Below are 19,071 nucleotides of genomic sequence, written 5' to 3'. Positions count from 1 at the left end.
AAGAGAATTTAGCAAGCCAGCTTGTATACTGTTGTAAGCCAATAACTCTGAATTCAGTACACTGTTGGAAAAATCTCAAAGATGTAATGAAGGAAGAGAAGAGAAATAGTGATAAGCCTGACACATAACTTCTGCAGCTAAAATATTATTTTCTACCAAACCTAGTCCTTGGAGCGCTCACTACCACCCTGGCTACAGTCTTGCCTAAAATCAGTAGCCTGCCAAGCTGAATGTATATGCATTTATTGTGAATTTGTACCTGCCAGGTAATGGTACTATGCTAGATTAAGGCAGCCAGGATTCCTGGTCTTCTGGATCTTGAATTCCTCAGTACAAACAAAAGGTAATGCATGCAAAATGGATAAATAACGACATGCTCTGTGGCCTGGGAAAGGAGCAAGTGAGGTGTTCAGGAGTATAATAGTGAGGATACTAACTAACTAGATGGTGAAAGCACATTGAGGACTGATAAGGTCTGATTTACTGAGCAAAATTTTGCTGCATCCTGAAGCCTCTGGTGCTGTAAGAGCTCTCCAATGTCCTCATTTCTGTCTTCTTCACTGCCACTTTGGGGCATCACTGTTCTGACCTCCCTGATATTGGTGACATATTCAACGTTGTTCCATATCCATCCTCTTTTTGTTGTAATCCATTCTCCTCCACACAGATGAAGTAATCTTGGCACAATGCAAGAACCCGGCTGTGGCTTCCTATCACTATGTCTGTGTTAGTTCATCATTGTGACCAGAGTACTTGTCGTAAACAACACAAAGGAAGAAGTATTTAATTTGCTTATAGGCTTTGAGGATCTAGTCCATCGTAGCAGGGGATAGAGCAGAGTATTTCATACTTGATAGGCAGAAAACAGAGAAAGGGAAAATAGGAAGGAACCACAGCAATATACCCCCAAAGGCTCACCTCCAGTGATATACTTTCTCCAGCTAAGTTTCACTTCTGACTTCTAATTACCTACAAATAATGCCATCATGTTCTGAATCTCTTGAGGCATTAAAGCAGTCATTAGATCAGAGCCCTCATGATCTAATCTTCTCTGGAAACATCCTCATAGACACACCAGAGGTGTGCTTTACTAATCAGCTAGGCTTGTCTTAATTTAATCACACTGACACTCAAGATCAACCATCAGTCTTCTTTGCTGCCTGAAGCCAGATTGGCTTGACCTCTGCCTCAGTTAAGCTGGCTGTTCATGCTTCTCCTCACAGAAAGGTTATTTCCTTTTTCCTGAATTTGTGCGTCATGTTCCTTGTTGCCTCAATGTCTTTGCACACTCTTTTCCCTTTATCTTAAATATCCAACTGCCCAATTCTTGCCTGATCTTCCCAGTTCTCTTTCCTTTAATGTGTACCAGAGTCACGTTTTCCATTTCAAAAATGACATAATGATATACATCTATAGAGGATGATAAGGGTTATTTGACAAGTAGGAATAAAAAGATAAATGTTCCTTTAAATCAATTTTCTTCCTTCTGGTGCCACCAGGAAGTCTAGAGTTTGGATTTATGTGGGCAGGCAATGGAAGAATTAAGCATATGATCCTGGCCAGTCAGTGGAAAGCAGAGAATTGACCACATACTCTGAGCTGTGGTATTCAAAGGCTCATGATGCCATTTCTACATGCTTCAGACACCTGGGTTACTCAACATCCTATCCTACAAGGTTGTCAGCAGGAAATTCTTCAGTGCCCGAATAACACTTAGAAGAGTTCAACTAAAAAAACATTATTGCATTTTTCCACTCAAACAGTGGGCTTAATATTAATCTAATCAGTGGGTGTAGTGCATGGAAAGATTGAAAATTTTCCAGGACAACAAACAAAAAACAAAACCACTGGTGTATCAGCTGATTGAGGTCAGGACTAGGTATCTGGACTGTGTGTAGTGTGCCTAGCTCACAATCCCAGGTCAGATTCTGAGACTTGGGCTCCAGGTGGTTATTCCTGGCCTTGGGGAAGCCCCTTATCTTGGAAACAGTTTTACGTTTCTGCATATATTAATTCCTGTTTGAGTAACTATGCACTTGCTGTCACTTGTTCATGGAATAGCCTTGTCACATTCCTGCTCTGATATTGCCTATTTTTTCTTGAAGGCTCAACCTGTTGTAATCAATTCCAGAGTTCCCTTCACAGTCTGGGTGACTGATGACCCTTGTGTTTCCCATAGAAAGTAGAGTGTCCGTCTATTAAAAGGCTGGTTATTACCAATTGTACTTGTAGGGTGTAGGTTTTGTTTATATTTCTGTTGCATTCATTGGGAGTAGATGTTCAAAATATGATTGTTGAATGTGAAAATTTATCAGAGGAGCTAGCTGCTTGTGTTGACTGAAGGAATTAGGGCATCAGAAAGCCCTAATTATTTTCCTGTTGTGAAGGTAATCCTTACAATTAGAAACTGAAGGCAAAAAGAGTTAGGGGAGGAAGATATCATTAAAGATAAAACAGGAAAGTACTTAAAATTTTGCTTAGATTTGGGATATTTAGAACAACTTTATTTATTACTTAACCTAAGAATGTATTCCCATGATAAAAATGGTGGACTTTGATTCACTTAAATAGTACCCTCAGTCTTAGCAGGAATGATTACATAGTCTTGGGAGTTCATTTACGTAATGCTAGGCAGAAAATTGACTTATAGGACCTCTTGACAGTTCTGCCACAACTATCTCTTACTTATGCAACATTATCTTCTATCTATCTATTATCTATCATTTATCTATTTAGCCAACACATGCTAACTATATATAGAATACATATAATACTTATAAAATATATATGTATGGACAGCTATATCAACTATAAATAATATTAATATATTAACATATGTTAACACATATGTTTTATGTATATTTTATACAATGACAATAAGAGGGAAAAGTGCCATACCTGCCAATGCTAACTGAAGCTTTGACTTCAAGTTATCTGCCCAAGCCTGTCCTACAAAATAGGTGACCTGTCCTCTTACTGGCAGGTGCATTGAAGCAATTACTTAGAGTGCTTACTATTCATATTCTATTTGAAGAAGAACACATGGCTCACTCTGAATTTAGGAAATAGAATGCAGATGCTGTAGAGCATAAGGGTGAAACTTTTCTCCTGGCCAATCAAGGTATAAGGAAACTAGTTTTGGAGGCTGAGATAGCTCCAATCACCTATGCCTACAGTCACAGGAAGCCTTTCTTTCTTTGGCCAGATCAGACTAGTTTGCACACATCTACATATTCACTCATCTCATGCAGATTTTTTTCCCCCTGTCATTTATGGGGCTTGAACTCAGGGCTTGAACACTGTCCCTCAGCTCTTCTGACCAAGGCTAGTGCTCTACCACTTTGAATCACAGTACTACCTCTGGTTTTTGAGTAGTTAGAGATGAGTCTCATGAGGGCTTTTCTGCCTGGGCTGGCTTTGTCAGACCTCAGCCTCCTGATTAGCTAGGATTATAGACATGAGCCACCAGTGTTGGGCAACACAGAATGTTTTGTGCATAAATCTAGTACTAGAAAATGAACTAAAATTGTACTATAAAATAAGTCTTGTTTAAACTATTTCTAAATGGTCAGCCTCACTTTTATATTTGGAGCCTATGCTAAGAATTTTTATTTTTTTGAGATATTAGGAATTGAATGCCTGGTCTTACACATTCTATAAAACAATTCTAACATTTGAACTTTTCCCCTAAATTTCTTTTTCAGATATGGTCTTGTTAATCCTGCCCAAGTTGGCTTTGAACTTCAAATCTCTTGTCTTTTCCATTTGGAATTGCCGGCATGTACCATCATGCCTGGCTAGGAGTAGACTTTGTTCCACGCTTGTAAGCAGTGAGAAAAAGTAATGCATGTAGCTTCTTTTTTCCTGCTTTGGATGCATGAATTAATATTTTTTCATGAATTTCTGGTTGAGTATATCAGGAAAAGGCTTGATTGCTACCTTATACTGGGTGTTACCATGAGTGAGGAATAAACACTGTGTGTTAAACCACTGAGATTTGGTGATCCAGTCAATTCTGACTTGTATACTAGAAAAGAGCAAGTCATGGTCTGGGAATGTGGCTTAGTGGTAGATTGCTTGCCTAGCATGGGTTCGATTCTTTAGTACTACATAAACAGAAAAAGCCAGCATTGGTGCTGTGGCTCACATGATAGAGTGCTAGCCTTGAGCAATGAAGCTCAGTGACAATGCCTAGGCCCTGAGTTCAAGCCCTAGGACAAGCAAGAGAGAGAGAGAGAGAGAGAGAGAGAGAGAGAGAGAGAGAGAGAGAGAGAGAGAGAGAGAGAGAGAGAGAGAGAGAGAAGAGAACGCATATTAAAAAAATAAAAGAGCAAGTCATGCAGTTTATTCACACATATGTAATTTTGCACAGATTAATACTTTACCTTCATATCCTATATTATCAACTAAGTGTTGGTTTTATTGTAATAAAATATGTGAGAAAGAGAGAGGAAAGGAAGGAGGGAAGAGAATAGAAGAGGAGAGGAGATGGGAACAGAAGACAGATAAAAAGAGAGCTATTTTCTGAAAATTTAGTTTTGGTAAATTATTACTGCTTCATTAACTATTCTATAAAGCTGTTAAGTAGTAATTATTTGTTAGAATAAAGTCTTAAAATTATAATTAGGCCAATAACTATGACTTCCTCACTAATAAGCAGTGGGGTTGCATTTCTCAGGGCTCAACTGGTAAACTTTGTGAGCAGGTGACAAGGATATTTAAAATGAAAACTAAGGCTGCCACATCAGAGAGTGTGATTTGTTATCTTGTTTTGACAAGCTCAGTTTACCTTTAATTATATACAATAACAATCTGTAAGGGGAGTGGAAATGTACTGGGATTCATTTTGCAAAGGTGATCCAAAACACCTCAAAGACTGCACACTGTTCTTAAGTCTGCTAAGAAATGAGGTGTGACATTGCCAAGTTTCCATGTGAAAATGATTATGTTTGTAGATTGAGAGAGAATGAACCTAAATTATTCCATTGTATATTCTGGTTGACTGACACATAGATTTGCCTAATCAACGACATGTGCTGCCAATAATTGACTGTTTTCTATTTTTCAATTTTTAGAAAATGACTTGATAACTCAAGTTTTCCCCCACCCAGAAAAAATCATTCACATGCCCTGAGTTCATTTATATTCTTCTGTTATAGTTTGGTTGTAATCCAGGGTTTTGTGACTGATTAGCTATGCGCGGCTTGTTTCAGACCAGTGCAAACTCCAGCATTCTCTTGGTCTTGTTTCTTTCTCATTTGCAATATTATGAGGCTTTCTGACTTCTACTGGAAATGTGGTTATTATAGCATAAAAAGTTTAGTTGCATCTTAAAAAAAGAAAATATTACCCCAAGACTACATCTGGATGCCAAAGAAATTATCTGTCTCTTTCATGCAGTTCAGAAAGAAAGAAAAGTCTGAAAGTGAAAATTTAATCTCTCATTAACTATTTGATAGAAAAACAATCCTAAGTGTGTCTGGTAGTGTTACTTAATCTCAGATTATTTTATTTGTTTATTTTTGCTGCTTCAAATTCCATCTCACTTATAAGTGTATTATGTATATATAATATACATGTATGTTATATATATTCCAATTAAAGTGAGATTAATTTCATGATAACGAAATTTTCATATAAATTATATTTTAGAAAAACTATCCCTGAAAGCAATACTATAGACTTTTCTACTCTGCAGTCTGTTCTTTAAATTCAGGTGATACAATCTCTCTTTAAAGTTCCCCAGAATTACTTTGCATTACTCTTTATTTGTTCCTTGGAAAGCTTCTGTAGATGAAAGGTTATTTACTATAGCCCTTGCACTTGCTAAAACGTAATAGGAAAAATACTTGTAAGCAACGCAGTGGTATCTGTCAGAAAGGCAATAATTCAGTTTTAAAAAGCTGTCTGATCTTTTTCTTTTCCTTAGAATCTGCCACCTGATAGGAAATTGCATATTGGTTACTTAAATAGACTAAAAGCGAATACCTATATGAGCCTTTAACTGAGAAGGTTTTGTCTTCTGTTTTCCTTGGGAACATTTCTAAAGGTAGGGAGACATATGCCACTAGTGGGGTTCTGGGGTAGGATGGCATTGAAGACATTCTGGAAAGGATCCTGAATGACTCCTTAGGGCATTTTAATACAAATGCCTCAATGTATGAAAAAGCTGTAGCTCTGTCTCTCTCTTAGACAACCAGGTCACTGGTTTAAGCAAAGAAAACTTTCAATGTTGAATGTTGGAGAGAATTAGACAAGTTCAGTTTAACCTTAGGTATTTTTGGAGCAGTTTAAAGGTTATTGAGTTCAAGTAGCTTATATTTGGCAGTCATCTTCATTGTCAGAGATATGAACTAAGATTCTGGATCACACCAAAATGATCAGGAAGAGACTCTTTGGCTTTATTGATTTTCAAAAGGTAGCCCCCATCCACCTGTTTTGAAGAACAGAATTCATAGAAAATGGATACTTACAAAGCACTTGTTCTAAAAAAAACTTGGGTAGTTTTCAATGGTGTATAGAAACTATATGTTTGGTATTCCTTGTATTTGGTCTTCCTTTCTTTTGAATTGCTAACATGTCTCTTTTGGTTTCTAGGATTAATAAAGTGGTAAAAAGTTTGTGCATGAGATTTCTCCAGATTTTCTTAATTTTTGAATTATTCACCTAAAGACATTATAAGTCACTGTAGAGTGTTAAAGGGTGGTGTGAACTGAGTTATACTTTCAAGAGATCTGATTGGATGCTGAAAGATGGTTTTATGTAGGTTATAAGTGAACACAGATAGGGCGACCAATGTCTTTAGGTGGTCTAGCCTCTGATGCTTCCTCTACTTATCTTCTACTTCTTTCCTGTTTATTATATTCCTGTATATACATTCCTGTATTATATTCCTCTTCTCTTATGGGCCTTGAACAATTGAAGGTTATACTCAGGGATGCTATGTATGTCTTTTCATCTGTGTGGAATCTACTTAGCTCCAGATCTCTGTTTTTCAAAATTAAAGAATAAGCTCAAATGTCATCTCTGCAAAGAATATTTTCTCTATTATCATGTGCAAAACTATATGAAGCTGTTAGTTATGGGGTTTGAAACTGGGGCCTGTATGCTGTCCCTGAGCTTCTTTGCTCAAGCCTAGCAGTCAACCACTTTGAGCCACAGTGCCTTTTCTGGTTTTCTGGTCATTAATTTTAGACAAGAGTCTCATGGAGTTTCCTACTGGTCTGTCTTTGGACTGTGATCCTCAGATCTCAGCTTCCCTAGTAGCTAGGATTATAGTATGAGTTCCTAGCCAGAATTTATTTTTTGTTTTATTCTAAAAATGATCTTTAGTTATACAAAGGAGTTGTCATTTAGTAAAGTAGTTTATGAATACAATGTATCTTGTTCAGTGCCACCCCTTTGATATTCTCACCTATCCCTCCCAACCCATCTCTTCTCTAACTTTTCTTAATTTTATAGGATATACACTCAATTATTTTTACTGAATTATTCTTTCCTTCTGCTCTCTACTTTGCCTTTCTATGGAACTATGATATTTGAGCTTACCCTTGAATTAGCCATATTTCAGTTAACACATTTGTATACATGCATACTAACCAATGTACTTATTCCTACTTACTCATCATTTATTAATTGCCTGGCCTCCTACTTCAAAGTCAGCTGATAAATGTTAACTATCTGAGAGGAATCCAAAATAGTCTTTCATGAATTCTCATAACTTGAATTGCTCTTAAGGCACTGATAATTTGTTTATGTCATTTCTTCCCTAGCTAAAGCTGAAGCTTTTCAAGGGCCTTTTCTTGTGTACAACATCTCATCACCCAGAAGAATGGTTGTGAAGAAAATACTGAGGAAATAATTACTGGATTAGTTTATATCCTTTCTGTTAAAAAAACTGAATAATAAATTTAAATTATGCTCTGGCATTGGAGAAAATTAGAGACAATTAGCAACATGCTCCAACCATGATGACGTAGTGCTCATCTACAGGTATTAATGCTCAAATGTACTTTACTTCAGCACTTCCTTATAACACTTACTCTACGGACAACTCTACAGAAGTTGATTGATTCAGAAGGAAATGAAGTAGAACTGGAAAAAGATGAGCACAAGAAAAATGTCATGTTTGCAAAAACTCAGTGTTTACTATGTGTCATGAAATTCTGAGAATTTCTAGAAATGGATATGGTTTGGAGGTAAGTGGAGTGATGAGGCACAGAATTCAACCTTCCAGTCAGGGTAAGGAGGAATTACAAGAGACTTTTTGAATCTCAGTCATGGTATTGGTTACAGTACTCTCTAAGGAAGATAAAGAAAAGACACTCTCACCCCTCTGTAATGTGTAAATTGCTTTTAGACACTCTCTCCAGGAAGCAGAGCTGGTGTCATCTTGGAAGCTGTTAGGCTGCCAATCCCACTGTCAGACAAGCAGGACATTTGAATTCAGATGTGTTGAAATTCCATTTGTGGGTTTTCCGCTACAAATCCCAAACATATAGAGAGACCTCTGGCTAGAAAACCAGTGAGCTTCACACATCAAACCTCTTTTCAAATTATATATTTTAAATAGTTCTGCTGAAAGAGCCCAAGAAATGTTACAAATTGAGGTGTTCAACAGGCTGGGCAAGATAGGTCAGGTAGTTATTTCAGGGAGAACAACAGCCATCAAGTTCATGATGGGCTCTTTCATTTTATCCATCCTACTAACATTGATTGCAAGGCAGAGTATCACCTTGCTACAGAATTTCTGCTTGGAGTCAGAACACTTGGTTCAGACCCTGGTTTAGACATTTATTATGGTGGTTAATATTATGTCTTAACATGTTTAAGACACATTATCCAGTTAAATACTAGTCTGGGTATTGTGCAGGCCTTTTTGGTAGATGTGGTTAACATGATGGTTGGTTGACTTCAGCTAAAGGAGATTATTCTCAGTCATCTGGATAGGTTCTATCCAACCACTGGGAAAAGTGAAAAGAGTAAACTCAGGTTTTCTTGAGGAAGAAAACTGAGATTACTCCTGAGGACTGAAGCTGGCTATTTCCAGCCTGCTGTTGATCTGCCCTACAAATTTCAAGCCAGCTAGACAAGATAAACCTATCGCCAATCCATCAAATCTCCCAATCTCTGTTTTTGTCCCTTCACCCTCATTCAACTTTACTTTACAGACAGAACATTGGTAACTGAGCTGACCTTTGGAAAATACCTTATCTGCTCTATTACATATGTTTTTTCACCTATGAAATAAGAATATGAATAGTATCCAACAATATCAACTCATGAGCTAAGATGAGGATTGAGTCAAAAGATGTAAGTAAGGCCCTTCTACTGGGGACTGGCTCACAGCAAGTATTTTTCTTAACTATTAAGCACCTACTGATTGCTTCGTGCATATACTGCAGGGAGAAATAAGCATGAAAATGAGATGCTTGATATTAAGAAGGTAGCCATTGTTCATAGAAAGGACTGTAAGGAATAATAACAGTATATAAAATTTAAATGTGACCCCACTTCATGATCATAATTTGGGAAACATCAGTTTATAAATCTAATAATATTCACAAGAAGGGGTAATATTTCTGTGTTATGTGCTAAGCAAAGTACAGATATTTCCCTTAATAAATATTCATTGGGTACCTATTATATTTTAAGCCAAGTTGTATATGCTGAACATATAATTTAATTTTAGCACGAGAAGTTCTCTGTTATCTGGTAAAATGTATTTTAGTCGGGCCTACAAACTGCATAAATAACCAGTGTAACAGTTCATCAAGTAGGGGTATGTTCTCTGAAGAAAGTTAACAAGTCAAAGATAGACAATGACACTGAAGCCAAACCCAAATCCTGAGAAGCAATAGTTTTGCAAATACTTTGGGGGAGATTTCAGGTGGAGAGTACAGCAAGAGCCAGAGACCCTAGAGTAAGTATAATGTATTGGAAGGACAGGAAAAAGGCCACTAGGTCTGCAGCACAGTGAGCTTTGTGAACAGATATAAGGGAACCAAGCTGAATGGGAAGTAAAGTGGAAGCTGGGTCTTACAGGATCCTTTAGGCCACAAGTACAGCTATCCCTTGGTGTTTCAAGGTGATTCGTTCCTGTGTGTCTCTTTTCAGATACTGAAGTCTGAGGCCTTTGGCACAGTGTTTACACAGAACAGATTTGCATCTTTCCAAATCTTTCAAATAATCTCTTCAATAGTTTTAGTGCCTAGTACAATGTAAATAGTTGTTATTTTACATTGCTTAGGGAATAAGGCTGACAAAAATATGTACATATTTAGGATAGACACATTTTTTTCCCCTGAATGTTTTATATCTACAGTTTGTGGAATCTATGGATGTAGAACTTTGGAGGGGTGACTGGATACTGATGCATTCTGAGTAGGAAATGCAGAAGTTTACTATAGAGGCTAAATGATGTGCTGTGGATAGAGAATGGAGAGGAGAGACATAGCAGGCAAATTTCACAGGAGGCCCTTGGAGTAGAATAGGTAAGCAAGGTGCTATCTAGCATTTAGGTGGTGGAGCAATCAAATGGAGGGGATGAGAAGTAGATGGAGTTTAGAGTGAACTGGGGGCTTAGAACTTTGGGGGAAGGCCTAAAATTAAGCCAGGAGCTGGTAGCTCATAACTTATAACTGCTCAGGAGGTTGAGATCTGAAGATCAGAGTTCAAAAGCAGTCTAGGTAGATAAGTGTAAGAAATTTGAATCTTTAATTAACCAGCAAAATCTGGAAGTGGAAGTATGGCTTAAGTGGCAGAGTACCAGGCAAGGGGTACTACAGACACTATAGATACTATAGCTCAATACCAACACACATATGGGAGTGTGGGGGGGGCAAGAGAGAGAAAGAGAGAGGCAAGTACTGTCCTGACCTCTTTGATCAGGGTTTCATGGCCTAACTATGAGCTTCTCTGTTATTGCCAGATATTCTCTCCCTACCCACCAGTGATAGCTCCACACTTGTCTTATCTGTGTATCATTTGGATCACCTACACTCTACCATGTGCTCAAACCAACAGGTTCTATTTCCTTGCTCATCTGTGATATTATTCAAATAAGTCAGATTCATCTTTCCACTGGAACCAAGGATGACTGTACCCTCTTGTTATTGCATGGCCTGATCTCCAGCAGCCTTTGTTTATTCCTTGTTTCCTCAGTTCCAGGATGTAGCTCCATGTGGCACACCTTGGCATGCATACTTAGTTCCTCTTCCCTGGACTGTGAGAACATATAACTAATGAACTGAAGCCAGTTACCAGTGCTTGGGTGGTGTGTGTTTTGCTACTGTGTGGTTTCTGAGGCAAGAGATTCCTTCTTTACCAATGAGGGGTGAATGAGAGGTGACTAGGAAAATTGATGTCCAAAATAGTATGGTCCCACCTCAAGCAAAGACATCCAGTCTATTTTAGTTTACTCTTCTTCACTAACTGCTTTCTGATAGGGTCAGAGGGTTTTGTATTATGACTGACTGGATAGAAACAGAAACTGAAAGCTGGGGCTTTATGCAGTCAGAACACAAAACATGCAGAAAGAATTTGTGCAAAGAGGAAAGAATAAAATAAAAACCAAGATCCCTGTCCCTACCCAAATAAAACCAAAACCAACAAGGAGAAGATTGCACTGCAGGAAAAGGAAGACTGTAGCCAATGAATGTTTCTCCTAACTAGCCTCTGGGCTGGGGGCCCAGAGCTTCTCTTCTGTACACTTGGCCACCTACTGTTTAATCACAACAAAGAGCCTCAGAGTTAGAAAGAGCTCCCAACAACAAAACACCCACAGCACTCTGGTGGCACAGCAAAAAATTAATTCAACCCAACTTAAACCCTGGGCCTTTAAGCCAAATAAACCACATAACTACTGCAGTGGAGAGTGTTAGGTCTGAATTCTCCCTTCATCCAGGCAGAGTGGTAAGCAAGGGAACAAAGATTAATTCACTTTCCAAGAGAAGAAATGGGGCAGGCCAGAAGCAGCATCCACCATGAGTGGTTTTAGAACTGGAGTTTCTAAGCATTTCAGATATAGAAGTAATGTATTGTATACTGTTGTTGGTTTGCTTTGTAGTTTTAATTCAACGAGGTGTTCCAGGAAGCCACTGGAGCAGTCAGTTCCTCAATGTTTTTTTTGCCAAGGTGGTTGTTTGCTTGTACAATCCTGTCCAGAAATATGTTGTCGCAGGGTGGATTCTGCTTGAATTCAGAGGAACAATGTTTTTGCAAAATAAAATGAAGCAGTTTTCTTGCCCGTCATGGTGGAGTCCTTTACAAAATGGAGTAGGTTAGGCTAATTTGTGTTGAGGGATCTTTCCTATGTTGGCAATACTGGTTTGGGGTTCTCTGGAGGGCTGAGGACATTATCACTGAAAAACAGAGTTAATGTTATTTGTTAGGAAATGGGGAAAGCAGAGCAGGAAGACTACAGAAAGTAGGAATTTGGAGAGGTGAAAGACTGCAAGGGTATTTCTCGTGTTTCCTTTCCATTTAAAATTATTATTGTAGGGCTGGGGATATAGCCTAGTGGCAAGAGTGCCTGCCTCGGATACACGAGGCCCTAGGTTCGATTCCCCAGCACCACATATACAGAAAACGGCCAGAAGCGGCGCTGTGGCTCAAGTGGCAGAGTGCTAGCCTTGAGCGGGAAGAAGCCAGGGACAGTGCTCAGGCCCTGAGTCCAAGGCCCAGGACTGGCCAAAAAAAAAAAAAAAAAAAAAGAAAAAAAAATTATTATTGTAAAGGGGGGTTTTATTGTAAAAGGGAGTTATTGTTGTACAGAGGGGTTACTTATGTCATGTATGTACAGTACATGTGTCTTTTTTTTACCAAGTTACCCCTTACTTAGCATTCTCCCAGCTTTTTCCTTCCAACTCCCCCCACAACAAATTATGTAGTTCATTTTCAACAGTGTCTAGTGAGTATCATGACTGCATTTGTTTACCCGTTGTCCCACTATTTTTGTACTCCCCTCTTAACCTTTCCAAAACAGATGAACTTATCTATAAGATAAAAGGCACAGAAAATAAAAATAGTGACAAAGGAGGAAAACAACAGCAACAAAAACAAAGGAAGAAAAAAACCTCTTGTTTCCATTTCTTGGAGTTCATTTCTCCTAAGACTATCCTCCTGTGGTCTCACTGTGTGGTCTCACTGTATACTTTGTCAAGCCCAAGTGTGTAATTTTTTTATCTTTTATCAGCTAGTGTGTTTATTTGTATATTTACAGACACATTCTACTTAAAACAAATGAGGGAAACCATGCAGCCTATGTTTCTTTGGGTCTGGATTACTTCACTTAATATAATATTTTCCAAGTCTTTCTATTTCCTTAGAATAGTGTGATATCATTCTTTCTTTCTTTCTTTTTCACACTCACAATATTTATTATTTTTTAATCAGAATATCATTATAGAACAGGCTTAACTTTTTTTTTAACTATTTAACATTCTTTTAGGTTTATTAATATACCCCCCCCAATTTTTTTTTTGGAAATTTCACTTCTTTGACTAAGCATGACAGGATTGAATTTCCCTTTCAAGAGTAACTGCTGCCCCCTTTATCCTACCCTTTCTCCATGGCTACAGTTTCTTTCTTTTTTTTTTTTTTTCAAATTTTTATTATCAAACTGATGTACAGAAAGGTTACAGTTTCATACGTTAGGCACTGGATACATTTCTTGTACAGTTTGTTACCTTGTCCCTCATACCCCCCTCCCTCCTCCCCCTTTCCCTCCCCCCCCCCCACGGAAGTGTTCAGTTCACTTACACCAAACAGTTTTGCAAGTATTGCTTTTGTAGTTGTTTGTCTTTTTTTACCCTGTGTCTCTCAAATTTGGTATTCCCTTTCAATTTCCTACTTCCAATACCAGTATACACGGTTTCCAATATACTCAGATAAGATTACAGAGATAGTGTAGGTACAACCACAGGAAGGTTGATATCATTCTTTCTGATGGAAGGATAGAATTCCATCATGTATATATAACACATTTTCTTGATCCATTGGTTCATTGAAGGATATCTGGGTTGATCCCATATCTTTGCTATGGTAAACAATGTTACAATGAACATGGTTGTGTTGGTAGCTTTAGAGTGGCCTTGTGGTTTGTTGGAGAAATACCCAAGAATAGGATTTCTGGGCCATAGGGAAGTTCTATTTTTAATCTTTTGAGGAACCGCTATGCTGATTTCCAGAGTGTTGCACAAGTTTACCTTTCCACCAAAAATGTAGTAGCATTTACTTTTGTCCATATTCCCATCAGCATTTGTTACTGTCAGTTTTCTTTATAAAGGCCATTTTAACTGGGGTGAGGTGGAATCTCAATGCTATTTTGATTTGCATTTCTTTTATGGCTAGAAATGTTGAACATTTCTCCATGTGTCTATTGGACATTCTTACTTCTTCTGAGGATCTCTCTTTAAGTCTTTGGCCCATTTATTAATTGGGTAGTAGTTTCCCTGAGGGGGATTTAATTTTTGAGCACTAATTATATTTTAGATATAAGGCCCCTGTCTGATGCATAGCTAGTAAGAATCTTCTCCCATTTTGTCAGCATTCTATTTATCTTACTAGCTATGCCCTTTTCTATTCAGAAACTCTTCAGTTAGATGCAGTCCCACTTATCCAAAGACTACATTGCTGAACAAAGTGAAATGAATTAGGTCATCTTGAGAAATAACGAAAGCAATAGCCTGTTAGTAATGTACTAAAGACTTGCACGAAGACAGTCATGTTAACTAAACCATGGGAAGTGAAATTTTCCTAGCTAATAGTGTTGGAATTATACAACCTAACTGAAGAAAATGGCAAAACGAAGCAGAGGTAGGTAGAGAAACCTAGAATGGCAAGTGACTTGGTACGACTGATTAGAAATAAGAACTAAGGCTGTAGACATATTCTGGGATTTTCCTCACCAAAGACCATGTTGCAAGGTTAGACTTTACCAGGAAGGCATTAGAATGTGTTGAGGTCTACCAGAAGCAATTACTGTTGTGTGCTCCAAAGACTGGTCTCCCAGCTGTGCAATAGTAATGGCCATGTTGGAAAGGAGTTTGGTGGAAGTTGTGAGGATTGTTAGTATTTGTCACAATTATCTGAGATCAGAAACGATAACAGCTTTCCTGGGAAGAAACATAGACGTGAATGCAAGAGCCCTTGCAGAAGAGAATAAAAAACAAAAGCCACTTGAATGATGGAAAAGGAGATAGAGAAGTTTCCAGTGATCCAAGGTGCTTTTTAAAACAATAATTACCAGTTAATATGAACACCCTAGGAGGATAACTATGTGAGAATGATGTTGATTTTGTTGGGTTTGAGTTGCTAACAGGACTTTTATAATGAGGGACATGAAAACAGAGACAACTTATTAGTGAGAGATGAGGGTTTCAGGAACATGTTTACAGAGGATCTGCAGGAATAGTTGAGGCAAGATTGGTGGAGTAGGCTGAGTACCTTCCTGGTATTGCCCTGCTCCATTCATACCACTTCAGCCTCCCTGGATCCCTGTCATTCCAGGAAGTCACATTGTACTTGTTCTTCCTACTCCCTAGCTCTTAGTACTGGACTCTGCATCACTCCTTCCCCCTCTTACTTATTATTCAGTTCTCATACTCAAGAGGCTTCCTTTGGTCTCTTCTATAGATCAAATAGTACTCCTTCCTTCTTATTTTTATGCTCTTATACTGCTTTAATCTTCTTTATAGCACTTATTGATATTGTATAAGTGTGTGTGTGTGTGTTTTGCTTCCTCCATTAAGATGTAAACCCTATGAAAATAGGGACTTTGTGTGAGCTACTCTTCCATCCATGAGTCTGGTAAATAGTGTACAGTGTCATTATACCTTAGCAGAGGGTTATGAAGGATTGGGGGAGGGGCAGAGAAAATTGATAGGAATGAGATAAGAATCATGGACATGTGTCATATTATTTTTGTTTTGTAGTGGGGAACTTGCTTATCTATACTCTTTTTTTGCTGGTTGCACCTTGGGTTTCATGAGGGTAACTACCACCACTTGGCTTAGGTGACCATGAGTTTGCTTCCAGCAATGTGTGATGCATGATTGAGATATTGTTACATAAAACATCGAGTTCAGGAAGTCTGGTGCAGGGAGACACAGCTGATCCATTTCCTTCACAGCCATTAGGATTCCTGAATGTCACCACCACCACTTAACTAGATGAGTGAATGACTTCAGCAAGTTGTCTCACCCTTCTGTGTCTCAGTATAATACAGGATTGTTATGAAGATTGAATGAACTAATATAGTCAAAGCTCTTAGAGCAGTTCCTGTCATTGAGTGAGAACTATGTGAGTTATCAGGTGGTTGAGAAAAGAAAAGTGTTCTACACAGTTAAATTTGTAGTCTTGGAACTGCTGGAGGCCAGTATGCCACTGTGTGCAACCACTTGGAGGAGAGTTGGCCTGAAAGATAGGAAGCACTGACTCTTTATGACACTTCTCGTTTTGTTGAGTGAATTTGAGTGGGTTTCTCAGTCAGTTATAATGGAAGATTCATAATCAGTACAACTTCTAAAACTATTCACTTCTAATTTGATGTGTGTGTCTTGCTTCCTTGCCCCAGGTGGTTCCATGACTTCTCTAATTTTCTTTTCGTCAGTATCTAACAATTTCTGAAAGCAACAACCAATCAACCTGGCTCCTTTGCTTTTCATGTGGCATGGTTTTTCCTGTTCCCTGGATTCCTGTTTGCTCCCTTCTTGTGCTCTTGGCAGAAGAGACATTGGGATTCAGCTTGTACTCATTCTTAGAGCCTAGGGCAAGGCCATCCTTGCGCCTTTTGCCTTTGGCTTCATTCTTGCCTTTTCTGCTTTGTGATTTTTCATGCAAAACACATATCTCCTTTCATTGTATTTTATAACTCTACAGTACACTGCTAAATCCTGCTTTAGAAAGAGAAAGAAGAAAGGTGGCAAAAGAAAAACAGGTAAGTGCCAAGCAAATCCCTGTCAGACTCTTTGTGTCTACAACTGGACTCAACGATCTCTTCGTTTACACTTTCCTCTGTAAAGCTTTCCTCAACCTAGTGTACTAACAGTCTAAGGTAAGGGCCGGGAGCTATCTGGGGCTAATTATCTTAGCTACAGTTGCATGCATTCACTCTATAGCACCCAGCTAGGTACTCAACACTAACTTCTCATGTTGGACATCTTTTCTTGATCTGTGCAGCAGGAAATAACTTCAATGAAGGGTAAGGAAGCAGAGCTGTGGCTCAAGTGATAGAGAGACAGGCTTGAGTGGAAAAGCTAAAGGATTGCATCCAAACCCTGAGTTCAAGCCCTGGTGCTGGCACAAAACAAACAAACAAACAAAAAACAAATAGGATACAATTTTCTTACATATAAATTTATTTCTGAAAAGCGAAGCTACATTATCAAGAAAATTACATCTACTTTTGGCTTCACATTAAGAGCAGATATGCAGAAACCTCTCCTGGCTTTGAGTATACCTGGTTACCTAGAAGCAGCTGCTTTTTCAACCCATTACCTATCTCCTCAGCTACCTGCTCTCAGCACTTCTTGTTCTAACAGACTCTCCAGTTCCCTCTCTCTCTCCCTCTCTGATGTCTGCAATCATGCCTGGGAGCAAGGCAGGGCCAAACTGAAAGTCTGTGTGAGTGGAAGAGACAGGGAAGAGAGGTCCTTCAATATGACAAGGTATACTGAATAGAAGCGATTTGTTTGTGCAGGATAGCTTTCTTTCTGATCTCTTTTGGACACTTTGGAGTTTACTTTCTCATCTACCTTAGCCAACAACTTACAAATGAATCAGAGAGAAAATAGCAGTTAGTGAGTAAAGGTTTCTGAGCTTGACAGGTAGAAGCCATGTTAATACAGTGGTGCTGGTGCTTGTCTACCTTTACTCTCAGTTGATATCAGAGGCTCATGGTACTTAAGCTATAAATTGTTTGGATGGAGCAAAAGTACTGTTTAAGTTAAGTTCAAACTGAAGACCTTTATACCTGTTTGTTTTGATCTTCTCTTTCAGAGACAGACTAGGATAAATTTCTTCCTGGTGGCTGTGTATGTGATATCTAACTGACTGTCAATTGCTAATTTTTATGTACAAGACAGACAACTCTGGTGAACTTTTAGCATAATTCCCACAACTTAGGGAAGATAGCCTCACAATTCTGAAGTCATTTGAACTCATGGCAAGTTATCCCTGGGTTGAAGGCCAAGAATGTGGTGAGAACTGGGCACAATCACTTGAGGCTTTAAGACTAAGCAAGAAATTGGGGTAGACAATTGGAGAGAGGAAGGGTAGGTGAATATAGTCATAAATGCAATTGTATATATGTAAAAATGGAACCTGATAAGTTGGAGGATGGATGGGGTTGGGAGAGACAGGGGGAGTGATGGAAGGGATGACATTGATCTTGATGCATTGAACTTATAAATTGTTATAATGAATTGAAACCGCCTTCATAAAATTACTTAAAGATAATAATAAAAACATTAATAAAGACTAAGCAAGAATCACTCTGTCTTCATCTTGGGTAATCAGTTCTCCTTTTTAATGAGGCTTAGCTAGCTTTTTGTTGTTGTTGTTGTTCTTGGTTTTTTGGCCAGTCCTGGGCCTTGAACTTAGGGCCTGAGCACTGTCCTGGCTTCTTTTTGCTCAAGGCTAGCACTTGGCCACTTGAGCCACAGGGCCACTTCTGGCCGTTTTCTATATATGTGGTGCTGGCAAATCGAACCCAGGGCTTCATGTATACGAGGCAAGCACTCTTGCCACTAGGCCATATTCCCAGCCCTTAGCTAGCTTTTTGATGTGAGAAGTTATGAATCCAGAAGAATGAATCCCAAGAGAAAACAAGGGAGTTGAAATTCTATGTAAATCTATGAATATTTATCATTATCTACCACATGTAGAACATGATCTGTGGCCCTAGGAAGAAGGCGAACGCCGAAAAAAGGTATTTCATATTGTCTTGAAAAGCTTTAGTCAGCACAGCGACTGTGTGACTAGAATTCAAGTTAGGCTGCTGCTTTTACTGACCTCTTCAAAGGAAGTCTCAGCCCACAGATGCCCAAACTCAGTGGAAATCCTCAGAGC

Source organism: Perognathus longimembris, chromosome 3 (genome assembly GCF_023159225.1).
Source record: "Perognathus longimembris pacificus isolate PPM17 chromosome 3, ASM2315922v1, whole genome shotgun sequence".
Lineage (NCBI taxonomy): Eukaryota > Metazoa > Chordata > Mammalia > Rodentia > Heteromyidae > Perognathus > Perognathus longimembris.
This window is presented reverse-complemented; position numbering follows the sequence as displayed.